Source organism: Panthera leo, chromosome B1, assembly GCF_018350215.1.
Source record: "Panthera leo isolate Ple1 chromosome B1, P.leo_Ple1_pat1.1, whole genome shotgun sequence".
Taxonomy (NCBI): Eukaryota; Metazoa; Chordata; class Mammalia; order Carnivora; family Felidae; genus Panthera; species Panthera leo.
In genome coordinates, this window is record NC_056682.1 from 172,414,521 (window position 1) to 172,426,961 (window position 12,441).

The window sequence follows — 12,441 nt, forward strand, 5'->3', positions numbered from 1 at the left end:
TCAAACTCCATGCTCTTAACCCTCTGTTGCATCTTAATCTTGGACTCTCTGTGTAGGGAAGGGAAGTTTCTTTTTCTTGGGAAAAAAATTATCCAATACAAATGCCTTTCATAAGCACTTCTAATGGGGGTTTTATATCATGAATCTCTGTGTTCCAACAATGCTTGGAGGCTACAAACAATACTCTACCACAAGTATTGCTATGCAGCAATGCTTCTCTTGTGTCTACCCATGTATCAAAGTACCTTTGCAGAACTGGATTATTTGGTGGTTGTGAGAAGACTTGCACAGATTGAAGCTTTGGGTTCTACATGCTCATAAAATAGGCTCAACAGGGGCACGTGGGTGGCTCAGTTGGTTGGGCGACTGACTTTGGCTCAGGTCATGATCTCACAGTTCGTGAGTTTGAGCCCCGCGTTGGGTTCTGTGCTGACAGCTCAGAGCCTGGAGCCTACTTCAGATTCTGTGTCTCCCCTCTCTCTACCCCTCCCCTGCTCATCTCTGTGTCTCTCAATAATAAATAAACGTTAAAAATTTTTTTGAAAAAAAAAAGCATGAGATCTTGCCATTTCTAACAACACGGATCAATCTAGAGAGTGTAATGCTAAGAGAAATACCATATGATTTCACTCATGTGGAATTTAATGAACAAAACAAATGAACAAAGAAAAAAACAGAAAAAAAGGCTCAACAAATAATTGTTTAATAGATTACTTATCGGAGTTAAAATCTTTTAACTCATCTCAAGATCCCCTGTGGTGAAAGATAGTAATTACAATGCACAAACACCTACACATGGATGAAGAAAGGCTGTGAATCGAGTCCCTGGAAAGTTTCTTTCTGCTTACTGGGTTCAAACACATTTTCCTACTTGAAATTTGCTACACAGAGACAGGATATCATCTCTATTCCCCCGCCTATTTTGGCAAACGGATGATATAGGTTTTATTTTTTAAACAATTTATCATAACAAAGTTCCATGATATCAAAACAAACCAACAGTGCTTAATAATTACATCATAGCGAGATTTTCTTTATTTTATGCTTTATTCAGAGTGAAAAATTCAGCAGGAAAAAAAGTATTTTAAAAACTTGTCTATTTTATTCTAGCTATCTAAATAACAGACTAATACTAGAAGAAAAGTTCTCCATTATTCAGTAATCGTTGCTTTTTTACAGAACAATTAGATTAACATGAGCAAAATGATATTTTTCAATGGCATGTTTTAGTGCAAGAAATTTCATCAGAGACAGAAATCACATAGGCCATATTCTAGAGACTGTGCTCATTTCGATGGGATGGATGTTGATGGAGGAGCAAAAGGGAGGTCAGAGAAGGAGGCGAGAGGACATTGTCCTGCCTCTCTTGAGGACCAATTGTATAAGCTCTGGGACCCAGGTTGACTTACCTATGCCTGAAACAAGCCAGTGTTTGAGAATCCATCTTTCCTTCCTGTTTAATTAATACCACCACAATACTTGAGCAGTGTAGAACCTCCCCCACCATCTCAGCACCAAGACTTGATTTTTATTACCAGTTTACGGTAAAATTTAATTGGAGTACATTACACATTAAGGCTTTTGATTATTAACATATTGCTGAAGTGGAGGTCTTTTAATTATTCATCCATTTATTAATATAACAGTTACCTTATACCAGGCATAGTCCCACAGCAGAGACAGGTGACCCAGACAGTTTGGAAAGGCCTGGGCTGGGGCTTACTCCTTGAGAAATTGGTTTTATCCATCTTTGAATTCCCAGTACCAAGCTAGATGCCTGATATGGAAATTACCTGATAAGTGTTTGGGGACTCCTGGAACGAGTGTTATGGGAGCCCAAACAAGGAGCACCTAAATGAAGGAGGAAGACAGAAGTGAGGGAAGACTTCCTGGGGGAGGGGATGTAATCTGAGTCTTAAAAGGTAAGTTGACCAGGGTGGAAGGAACCCATATAAAGGCACTTGAGCAATGATGTACAGAAAGGGAGGCCTTAATTCAAGATCTATGTGTCCTTCAAACACACACACATGCACACACACACGCACACACACACGCAGGCTGACATGCAGGACACAGAAATATGCTCTCTTTGCAAATAGCAATAACTATGCTACTCTCGGTTTCAAGGACATTGCAATAATTAATGTGTGACAGAGATGGGCTTTGTTAAGCTTGAGAATGCCAGAGTTCTTCGGGGGAAATTGACAATACTGTGATCTATTGTGATATTTTTCACACTATATAATTTGAGCTTGTAACTGCTTAACCAATTAAAGATTAAGCAGGCAGCCCTTACATGCTACTGCACAACTGAAAGAATGATTTATTACAGCAAAGGATATTGGAATAGAGGGAAGGCAGATTGCAATCAGAGGAGCATGACTGCAGGTTGCTGTTAACCGGTACTCTAAAACCAGGTTTCCCTGTTCAACCTGGAGAAAGACTGCACTTTAAATCCACCTTTTGGAGCATTCCAGTCCGTAATAACTAGCTAAAAGGTTTGGGAAGTCCCTACGGTTTATAAAAGGGGGAGGTGGGGAAGGCTTATTAATGGTTAAACACACTTCTCAGGAAAACCCTTTTTTAAAATTTCTGATTATCCCTAAATACCAGGTTTTGAATCATTGCAGTAAGAGAAGATTGAGACACTGGAAGATTTTATGGAATTTCATCCCACTTTTGCAGTTATACTATAGCCAAATTTAAAAAAACAATCCAGTCAAATTTAAGAAACAAAACAGATGAACATATGGGAAGGTGGGGGAAGAGAAGAGAGGGAAACAGAAACAAGAGACTCTTAATGACAGACAGCAAACTATGGGTTGATGGGTGGGAGATGGGCCAGATGGGTGATGGGTATTAAGAAGGGCACTTGTTGGGATGAGCACTGGGTGTTGTATGTGATGAATCACTGAATTCTACTCCTGAAACTAATATTGCACTGTATGTTAACTAAAATTTAAATTTAAAAAAAAAATGAGAGGAAAGAAAAGTCCAGTCAAAGATAATAAATTCCAGGGATGCTTGGGTGGCTCAATTGGTTAAGAGGCGGACTCTTGCTTTTGGCTCAGGTCATGATGTCGTGGTTTGTGAGTGTGAGCCCCATGTCGGTCTCTGTGCTGACAGTGCAGAGCCTGTTTGAAATTTTCTCTCTCTCTCTCTCTCTCTCTTTCTCTCTCTCTCAAAATAAATAAATAAACATTTCAACATAAATAAATTCCATTACAGCACATTTTTAAAAATGTTTAGTTTTGAGAGAGAGAGTGAGCATGGGGGAGGGGCAGAGAGAGAGGGGGACAGAGGATCTGAAGTAGGCTCTGCCCTGACAGCAGAGAGCCTAACCCAGGGCTCTAACCCATGAACTACGAGATCATGACCTAAGCTGAAGTCAGATGCTTAACCGACAGAGCCACTCAGGTGCCCCTAAAGCACATTTTCATTTGTGCTAATGATACTGTATTGATTTTGGAATGTGTTGTTCTATGATGTCATCAATATTGTTCAATACTTCAATCCATGAAGGTCCTTCATGGGCTCTATCTAGTCAATGCATGGTGGTAGCTGCATATGTTCAATTGCTACTACATAGAGGTTGAGAGGGAGCATGGTGCTGGGGGCAGCCAGCAAGAATCTCTGTGAGTTTGATCCTTGAGTTGATGAGGAACTGATGAAGGTGCTGGAAAATGTAGGACCAGACTGTAAAGGAATGCTGAGGCCAGCCAGTGAAGGTTTGGATCAGGGGAGTAACCAGATTTGCACTCTCAGAGAGTCTGTGCTGACACCATCTTAATGGAGGGGGCCTGGGGCCTGTCCTGACATCAGGCTGGTGTTGTGGAAGAGGAGAAATCATTTTCCCCTCTACCCTTCTGAGTTCTTCACTGAGACCCTTATAGTAAAAATCACATTAACAAGAGAAAAACAAACAGATGTTTACTAACTTGTAACCTCACGTAACATTAGAGATACCCAGGGGAAAATGAGTAACTCAGAGAAGTGGCTTAGAATTCAGGCTTATATACCATCTTAATAGGGAAAGGGGATGGAGATGTAGGCCTCTCAGGGAAAAGTAAATGATTTTTAGGAAAGATAAGTGGGCACTGAGAAGAACAGATGAGGTATGACAGGTTGTTCCAAAGTCCATTTGGATGTGGTGTTACTTCTAGTCTTGTGTCCTGTAATAAGAGTCAATCTTCTCTGATTGTTGAAACTCCAGGGGAAGGGATTTATGACAACTGAGTTTCTTTTTGGGGATCTGTCTTTAGGAAGATAAGGGCAGTTCAGAAAAACTTCTTCCTGCATTTGCTGTTTTTCAAGTGCCTACAGCTCAAAGTAATCAACATACCAAAGCAGCATATTTTGGAGTAGCACATCCTGATCTCCTACAGTCATATACTGGGTGGCATATTCTGCTACCCTTCAATATCTATTACACTAGTTCATAGAACAGATAAGAAAAAAGTGAAACAAGACTGGGGCAATGGAGGGGTGCTTGGGTGGCTCGGTTGGTTGAATATCTGACTTTTTTTTTTAAGGTCAAGTATTTTTTTATTTTGAGGGTCTGAACAATAATTAGCTCAATTCAACCCAATTCTCTGAACGAAAGGCTGCATCAGTAGCTCAAAACCAGAGATCCCCGTGGTAAATGGCATGAATTTGAGATATGCACATCCAGGTGTAGTTCAAATGATGGCCAACAGGTAACCAAAAGACGAACAACAGACAGAGCCGACCAATAAATCTGTTCTGAGCCACAGATTTTCAATGAACAAATGCCCAGGATAAGATGGCGCCGTTACTCAAAAAATTAGAGTGTGGAAAACGACCACCCTAGCAGATGGTGCACGCGCCCGCCAAACATCTGACTCTTGATTTCTGCTCAGGTCATATTCCCAGGACTATGGGATTAAGCCCTATGCTGAGCTCCACACTGAGTGTGGAGCCTGCTTAAGATTTTCTATGTCCCTCTGCTTCTCTTCCCCACTAGTGTGCGTGCTCTCTCTCTCTAAAAAAAAAAAGAAAAAAAGACAGGGGCAATGGGATGGAGGAAGATACACAAAAAAGTAAGCAATAGCACTTGGCAACTAGGTGTTGACAGTAAAGAGAAGCAGTAGCCTAGGGTGACAGCTAGGCTTCTGGCAGAAGTAACACTGTGCATCCGACAGAGAATGCAGGAGGAGAAGGAAAGATTATGAATTTAATTTGGACATATTCAGATTAAGTTTAGTGGGATACCAAATACTGATGTACAGATGTCTGGTAGGAAGTTGACTCTGGTTGGAATTTAGGAGTGATGTCAGGGTTCAAGGTAGAAATTTGGGTGTCATTAGCATAGAGTAGGGTGTTTGCAGAAACCATGAATATACCTACTGGATTTCTTTGCTCAAACTGATTTACATTATTTTGGATGAGACAAGGGCAAAGTGAATTTCAAATTGAACACACACAATAGATGTTGCGGACCTAGTACAGATATATGAATGGCTGATGACTGAATGAACGAACAGTATAGGTTCATAAAAATCAATAGATGTTCTCTTTACCTCATGACTTGTTTCCATTTTAGCCCTGGAAAGAAAAAAACATGATTACCTCAAAGAGACAAAAAGGCAATATTCGGATGCAAAACATGGAGGACTTTATTCCTGCTTTTAAAAATCAACAAGTCTTTCATTTTTTCAGCCAACTAATTTCAGACCATTTGACATATATTATTCTCATTAGGTATCAATGACCTAGCAATGACTGACCAACTGCTGTGTTTGCAGCAAATCCAGATAGAGATGACCAGCCAAGTGACAGACTGGGTACTGTTCAGCAAGCAAACATGTTATTCTGCACATGACCTCGCTAGAGTAAATGTGAGTCTTTATAATCCTTGCCAAAGACCAAGTGGTTTTAAAAGAAAGAGAGGTATGGCATAGCAGGCATTAACTTATAACACCCATATCTTATATAAATGGTCATGCTACGGTCCCAGGGGCTGCAGAACAGATCAAGACTCCTTAATAATCAATCACAACCTCATCAAGGTAGTGTACAGGGCAGGATGGAAACGAGTCTTTCATTACCATTGATAGATTTTTACCTTGCCAGGGAAAGGTAGTTCTGACCCTTCATGAATCATTGAGGAAATGCCTAAAATGCAGAGTTGTGGCCCAAAATAGCCCAAATGTTTTCACACCTCACTACAGGCACCAAATAGTCTGGGCAATGCCAAATAAGTTACAAATCCATTTTGTAGTTCAGGAAGGTCATTAGGATTCGGATTCGTTATCTACTGAGACTTTGCTTTACTTTCCATTTATTACTCTCCTTTGAATGAAATGGAGCTGTAGGAGGAGAGCAGAGACCTCAATTCATTCAACCCTGACACATTATTCGTGTCTACAATTTTGCCATAAATTTGGAGAGAGACAGAAATTGCAAATGCAGGGATTTAAATCCCCTTGTGCTACACTTGTCAAGAAGAGCAGATTGTAAACTGCCTCTTGCAAATATGATATGCATTTGGGCATCAAGCTAATAACTCTGAACCACAGACTCGTTCATTTGTGTGGTGTTTCCCTCCAGAAGTTTTTGAAATTGCTTCTTTGGCCATTATGTATCTCAGAGCTGTTTGGGTTTAGTAGGAAGATTACAGAGACTATCTGGCTGAGAAAGTTTTTGGAGTCCTTCTCCAATGGGATGGAAATGACAAATTTTTCTGTTTACATCATCACAGCCTTTACAAACTATGCATTTGGGTTGGGCTTCTCTGAGGAAAGGAAAAAGAAATTTGCATGGTCATCAAATTTGTCTTAGAACCTTATAGGAATATTGATGATGAAGAAATCCAAAGCATGTAGATGCCTTCACTCACATTTCTGGTTCTTCTATTGAAAAATAATTTGTGTGTTCTATACTTGAAGTCATTGGCAGGGTCCTATCCCCTATCTCCCTGATCAGAAGCAATTTTCTTTTGCTTCTTGTTTTGATTTTTAAAAATGTTGTTACATAAGTCATCCATTAATACATTTTCGTTATAAAAATATTTAATTATTACAAATAACACTGGAGTCCCCTTTAATCACTATACAAAATTCTGAGGTTCTCCTCCACCTTATCACAACCCTTTCCATCCCTGGTCACAAAATTGTAGTTATACGTGTATCTTTCTAGATCTTCTTTAGGGATGTGGGTGCATGTGTTATTTTAGATAGACTTTCTACAAGTGCCATACTGTGACTTTCTTTGCGCTGCATAATACATCTTGGAGATCTGTTAGTACAGAGGTCTATTCCATTGTGCTATGGACTGAATGTTTGTGTCCCCCAAAATTCATATGTTCAAGACTAATCCCTAGTGTTTTGGAAATGGGGCCTTTGGGAGGTATTTGGGTGGTAAGAGGGGAACCCTCATGAATGGGACCAATGCCCTTATAAGAAGAGATGCAGAGAGCTTGTTTCCTGGCTCTCTCTCTGCTCTCTGCCATGTGAGGATACAATGAAAAGACAGCCATCTGCAAACCAGGAAGTGGGCTCTCCCATGACACTGGATCTGCTGGCACCATGATCTTGGACTGCCCAACCTCCAGAACTGGAGAAATAAATGTTTGTTCTTTAAGCTAGGCAGTCTATGCTGTGTTTGTTATACTAGTCCAAAATGACTAAGGCATATTCTTTTTATTCTTTTTAACTGTTGCATATTATTCCACAGCATCAGTATACCATAGTTACTTATTTAGGTGGTTTTAATTTTTTTAAGTTTATTTATTTACTTTGAGGGAGAGAGAGTGAGAGAGAGAGCACACAAGTGAGCATGGGAGTGGGGGAGGAGCAGAGAGAGAGAGAGGAGAGAGAGAGAATCCCAAGCAGACTCCAGGCTGTAAGTACAGAGCCAGATGCATGGCTTGAACTGTGAGATCATGACCTGAGCTGAAATCAAGAGTTGGATGTTCAACTGACTGAGCCACCCAGGTGTCTGGGTTTTAATTCTTTTTAAATGTTTATTTTTGAGAGAGAGAGATAGACAGAGAGAGAGAGAGGAGAGAGAGAGATCATGCAAGTGGGGGTGGGGTAGAGAGCATGGGAGAGAGTATCCCAAGCAGGCTCCACACTGTTGGCACAGCCTGACATAGGTCTTGATCCCATGAACCATGAGATCATGACCTGAGCCAAAGCAAGAATCCAATGCTTAATTGACTAAGCCACCAGGGGCCCTTAAGTGGCCTTAATTTTTCATCATAGTCTATCCATGCCTGACAAAGAGTCTTGAAAAATCTCTCATAGAGTGAATTCTTCTAAGTAAAAAATGTAAATTTCATTCACTTTAATGGAAAAAATGTTCATATATTTCTAAGCCTCCAAATCATATCCATTTTTCCTAAAACATCAAATACCATTAAAATGGACACAATTACTTCAATAGTTAACAGTTTATAATGTAACTCAACCAGACATTCTCTCATTAATTGCCCTATAATATGGTTGTTTCCATCCTCTCATTCAGTTTTTACAGACTTTGATGTATTTGTTCATTCAATAAATAATTGCTGAGCACCTACTATGTGCCAAGCACCAGCTTTGGGTGTTGGGAATATGGTAACAAAAAAAAAATATCTCTGTCTTATGGAATTTACATCCTAGTGCAAGAGACATATAATAGACAAGTAAGATACAAAGGATGTTAGCTAATGATACATCCTATGGAGAAAAAAACAAAGGAGGGAAAGGGAATATAAAATATTGGGAAGGCTGAAATTCAACCTGAAGAGATCTTGCTGAGAAGATGGATTTTAAATAAAGATGTGGAACAAGTGAGGGAGGGAGCTGTGAGGCTTTCTGGAATGAAAGTATCCTATACATCCCTGACAGAAGATGCCCTCTAGGACCAAATAATTCTTTCTGACATAAATGGCCTGGCCAGTCTTTCTGCCCTGTTGTTCATCATTTGGTTTCTTGTCCTTTATCACATTTCCTAGTTATGGATTCTTTTTTTTTTTCTGCAGAGATAGCAAACCAGAGCTTTTCTACACAAGTGTCAAAAAAGGCAATCATTGGTTTCAGTGAGAAATGGATCACTCAATATGAGGTTTATCACATGAGAGAGAATGGGATGTATATAGGTTGCCCACCTTCTCTTGGAATCAGAGGCACTGGCAGGAAAAAAATGTGGTTAGGCCTCTGACTGGGAGATTTGTGGAACAATTTATCTCTGCCTGGAGCCACAGGATGGGAAGAAAAGAGCCCAGATGTTGGCTGAAGAGAACTCAACCCAAGGGAGAGTCCTTTTTATGACCAGATATCTGCTTGTCCATGGGCTCTGTCTAGCATTTTATATAGTACCCGGACATAAACCTTGGCTCTTCCAATTACGAGTTGGATAACGTAGAAATTATTTAATCCCTTTGAGCTTTCTTTTTCATCTGCAAAATGGGTACGATAATAGTAGCTATCTCATAAGACTGACATTGGGGATTAAATGAGATCACAGAGGTAAAGTGTCTGGAACATAGTAAGCACTCAATAAATAAGAATGCCACCACTACTGCCATCACCACCATCATTTCTTGGGCTTTGTAGAGAACAACACCAAGTTTAGAGAAAAGAAGGCGTTATTTAGTACATCTTTAAAACATTTATTAGTATCTCACAGCACCTGGTACTAAAGAATCAGCTAAACAGCTGCCTAGATGAGTCGATAATCTTCAAGGCAAGGAAAACAAAAAAAGTCCCAATGCTCCAGGCAGGTAGTAGAGGGTTAAGGATTTTCAGGAAGGGAAGGGTGGTGATTTACACGTTTCCCTGGCACCAGGGAAGGGGGGAGGGGAGGAGGAAATGGAGCCATTTTAGGCATATCAAAGGCACCTGTGACACAGGATGCTGTGTTGATGGCCAGGAAGCTGCTTGTTGTAAATGTCTGTGAAGCCAGTGATGTGGCTAGCCTGGGGTGAGAATAATCCAGGGGTGACCTTGTGTGGCTTCATTCTGTGTCTCTTTAGTCTCAGTTTGTCCTCAGTTGCATGGAAACAACCAAAGCTGACAACCAAACCTTTCAGCTACAAATCCACCTCATGGTGTAAAGAGAGCTAAACATGTAAGTGTTCAGATGTCTCTAAAAATAACAGATTATGTTTCTTTTGTTTGGAGGCTGTGCATAATACTTTCAGGTGCTAGCTAGTCAGGTCAAACTGCCCTGGGTTTGAATCCTGACTCTGTTTTACTAGTTGTGTAACGTTGGATGAATTATATAATGTCTCTGTGGTTCAGTGTTCTTCTCATTTGGGCAGTGGAGATTGTAATAATATCTACCCAATACTGGAATTATGGAGATTAAATGGGATAATGCTTATAAAACAGTCGGCACAGTGTCCTGCAGATAGTAAATACATATTATTTATTATTATTGCAATCTTTTGGATGGATTGTTTTCTGATGAGGTAATTGGGAAAAGGATAGCATAAACATAGAGAAAGGGAAAGGGAAGAAGAGATATAGAAGAGATAGGACTGTAAAAGCTGATCCTGGAAGAGAGGCATTTACTAACTGTCAAAAAAAAATCCTGAGAGAGAAAAAGGAGAAAGATGGCAGGGACTCAAAGGCAGAGGCTTAGCTTTGCTTTTTGCCAAGGTTCCATCCATCTGGCCTTGGCTTCTACACTGGCTTTTTCCTCCAAATGGCAGTTCTAGAAGCCCAGCGGTGAAACCCAGGGCAGGGAGATGGATCATCTCTGAATCACCCTAAATTCTGTACTCATTGCAGGCATATAAAAATTGTACATATTATTCTTCTGCAGTATAGAATTCCTTTGAGACTAATAGAAGAGACAGGCCTGTCAAGTGAGTCAGCAGTGACCAAAGGCAGACATAATCCCATTGCTTTTTGGCTGACAACTCATGCAGAGGAAAATATTCTCTGATCCATACAAAGGCAAATGTAGCTTAAATCCCAACACAAAATTCTAACTATATTCATCTTCTATTCCCAGTCGATGAGGACCCTAGATGCCAGAAATAGCAAATACACCATCTCTTACCATTGGATTGTAATAATTTAATAGTTACTAAAGGTAAGATGCTCAAAGGACAGGATAACTCAGATATTTTCAGATCTAAGCAAAAAAAAAAGATGAAAAGAATGATGCCTCTCCTCAGATTTGTTTAATAGTGGATATTGTAGAGGAATATCTATTATGGGTGAACATACAGAAAATGAACATAAACCTGAATAAATTATGAGATATCTAGAAAAACAAAACACATGGTGAACCGCATGATTTTTTCTTTTATGTGAAGGGTGGCTGTGAAGGCAAAATTGCAGTTTTAAGATGGGTTTTCAGTGTGATCTCTTCTGATGTGCCTTCACAAACACAATCATTTCAGAAACCAAGTTGAGCCTGGATCTATCATAATTCAGGACATCCTTTTTAAATTAAAAAAAAATCTTTCATTAAAAAAGTTTTTTTTGATGTTTATTTTTGAAGGAGAGAGAGAGAGAGAGAGAGACAGAGCATGAGTGGGGGAGGAGCAGAGAGAGAGGGAGACACAGAACCTAAAGCAGGCTCTGGGCTATGAGCCGTCAGCACAGAGCCTGATGCAGGGATCGAACTCAGGAATGGCGAGATCATGACCTGAGCGGAGGTCAGATGCTCACCTGACTGAGCCCCCAGGTGCCCCCAGAATGTAGAGCATCCTTAAGAGGAAGATCAAAGGGCAAATTTTACATTACAAAAATTACCTTGATGCTGAAGAATAATTTCACTTACAAAATTAAACATGGATTGAAATCATGTATTATGATCCACCCCATCTGTTCAGCATACACTCTATCTGCCTACCTACCTACCTACCTACCTATATCTATCTATCTATCTATCTATCTATCTATCTATCTATCTATCTATCTATCTATATCTATCATCTCTCCCTATTTTTTTTACGAAAGAAGAGAAATAGGTTTTTTGTTTTTTTGTTTTTGTTTTTTTTTTTTGCATTTTTGCTAAATTACTTCCCTAAGATGTTATTCCTAGACCTCTGCGATGGCTTTGATTGAAATCTGCCTGCTCTTTGTTTCTAAAAAGTGCAGCATGGCTGGCCTGTGCAGAAGGTGACTTTCCAGATAGGAGAGCTCCTGGTGGGTCAGCTGACTTCTACAAAGCACAGGAAATGCTCTCATTTCTGGGTTCAGACTTCTACATTTAGCAGCTTCCTTTAACCCACCCCAGGCTGGTGCTTCTTCATCCCCTCTGAGCTCTGCTGCTGAGGTCCATGGTTCCTTAGTTGGTGTCGCTGAGGCTGCTGCATACCCCAGCTGACTCCTGCCACCGCCTCAGCTTGTCACACTACTCATTTAATCATGAGTGTGACGTGCAGCCCAGTGTGAGACCCAGAGAAAAGACAGAATTCTGTCCTCAGTGGGATAGAATATTCAAGCTTACGCCTCTGCTTTAAGATTTGGGGCTCAA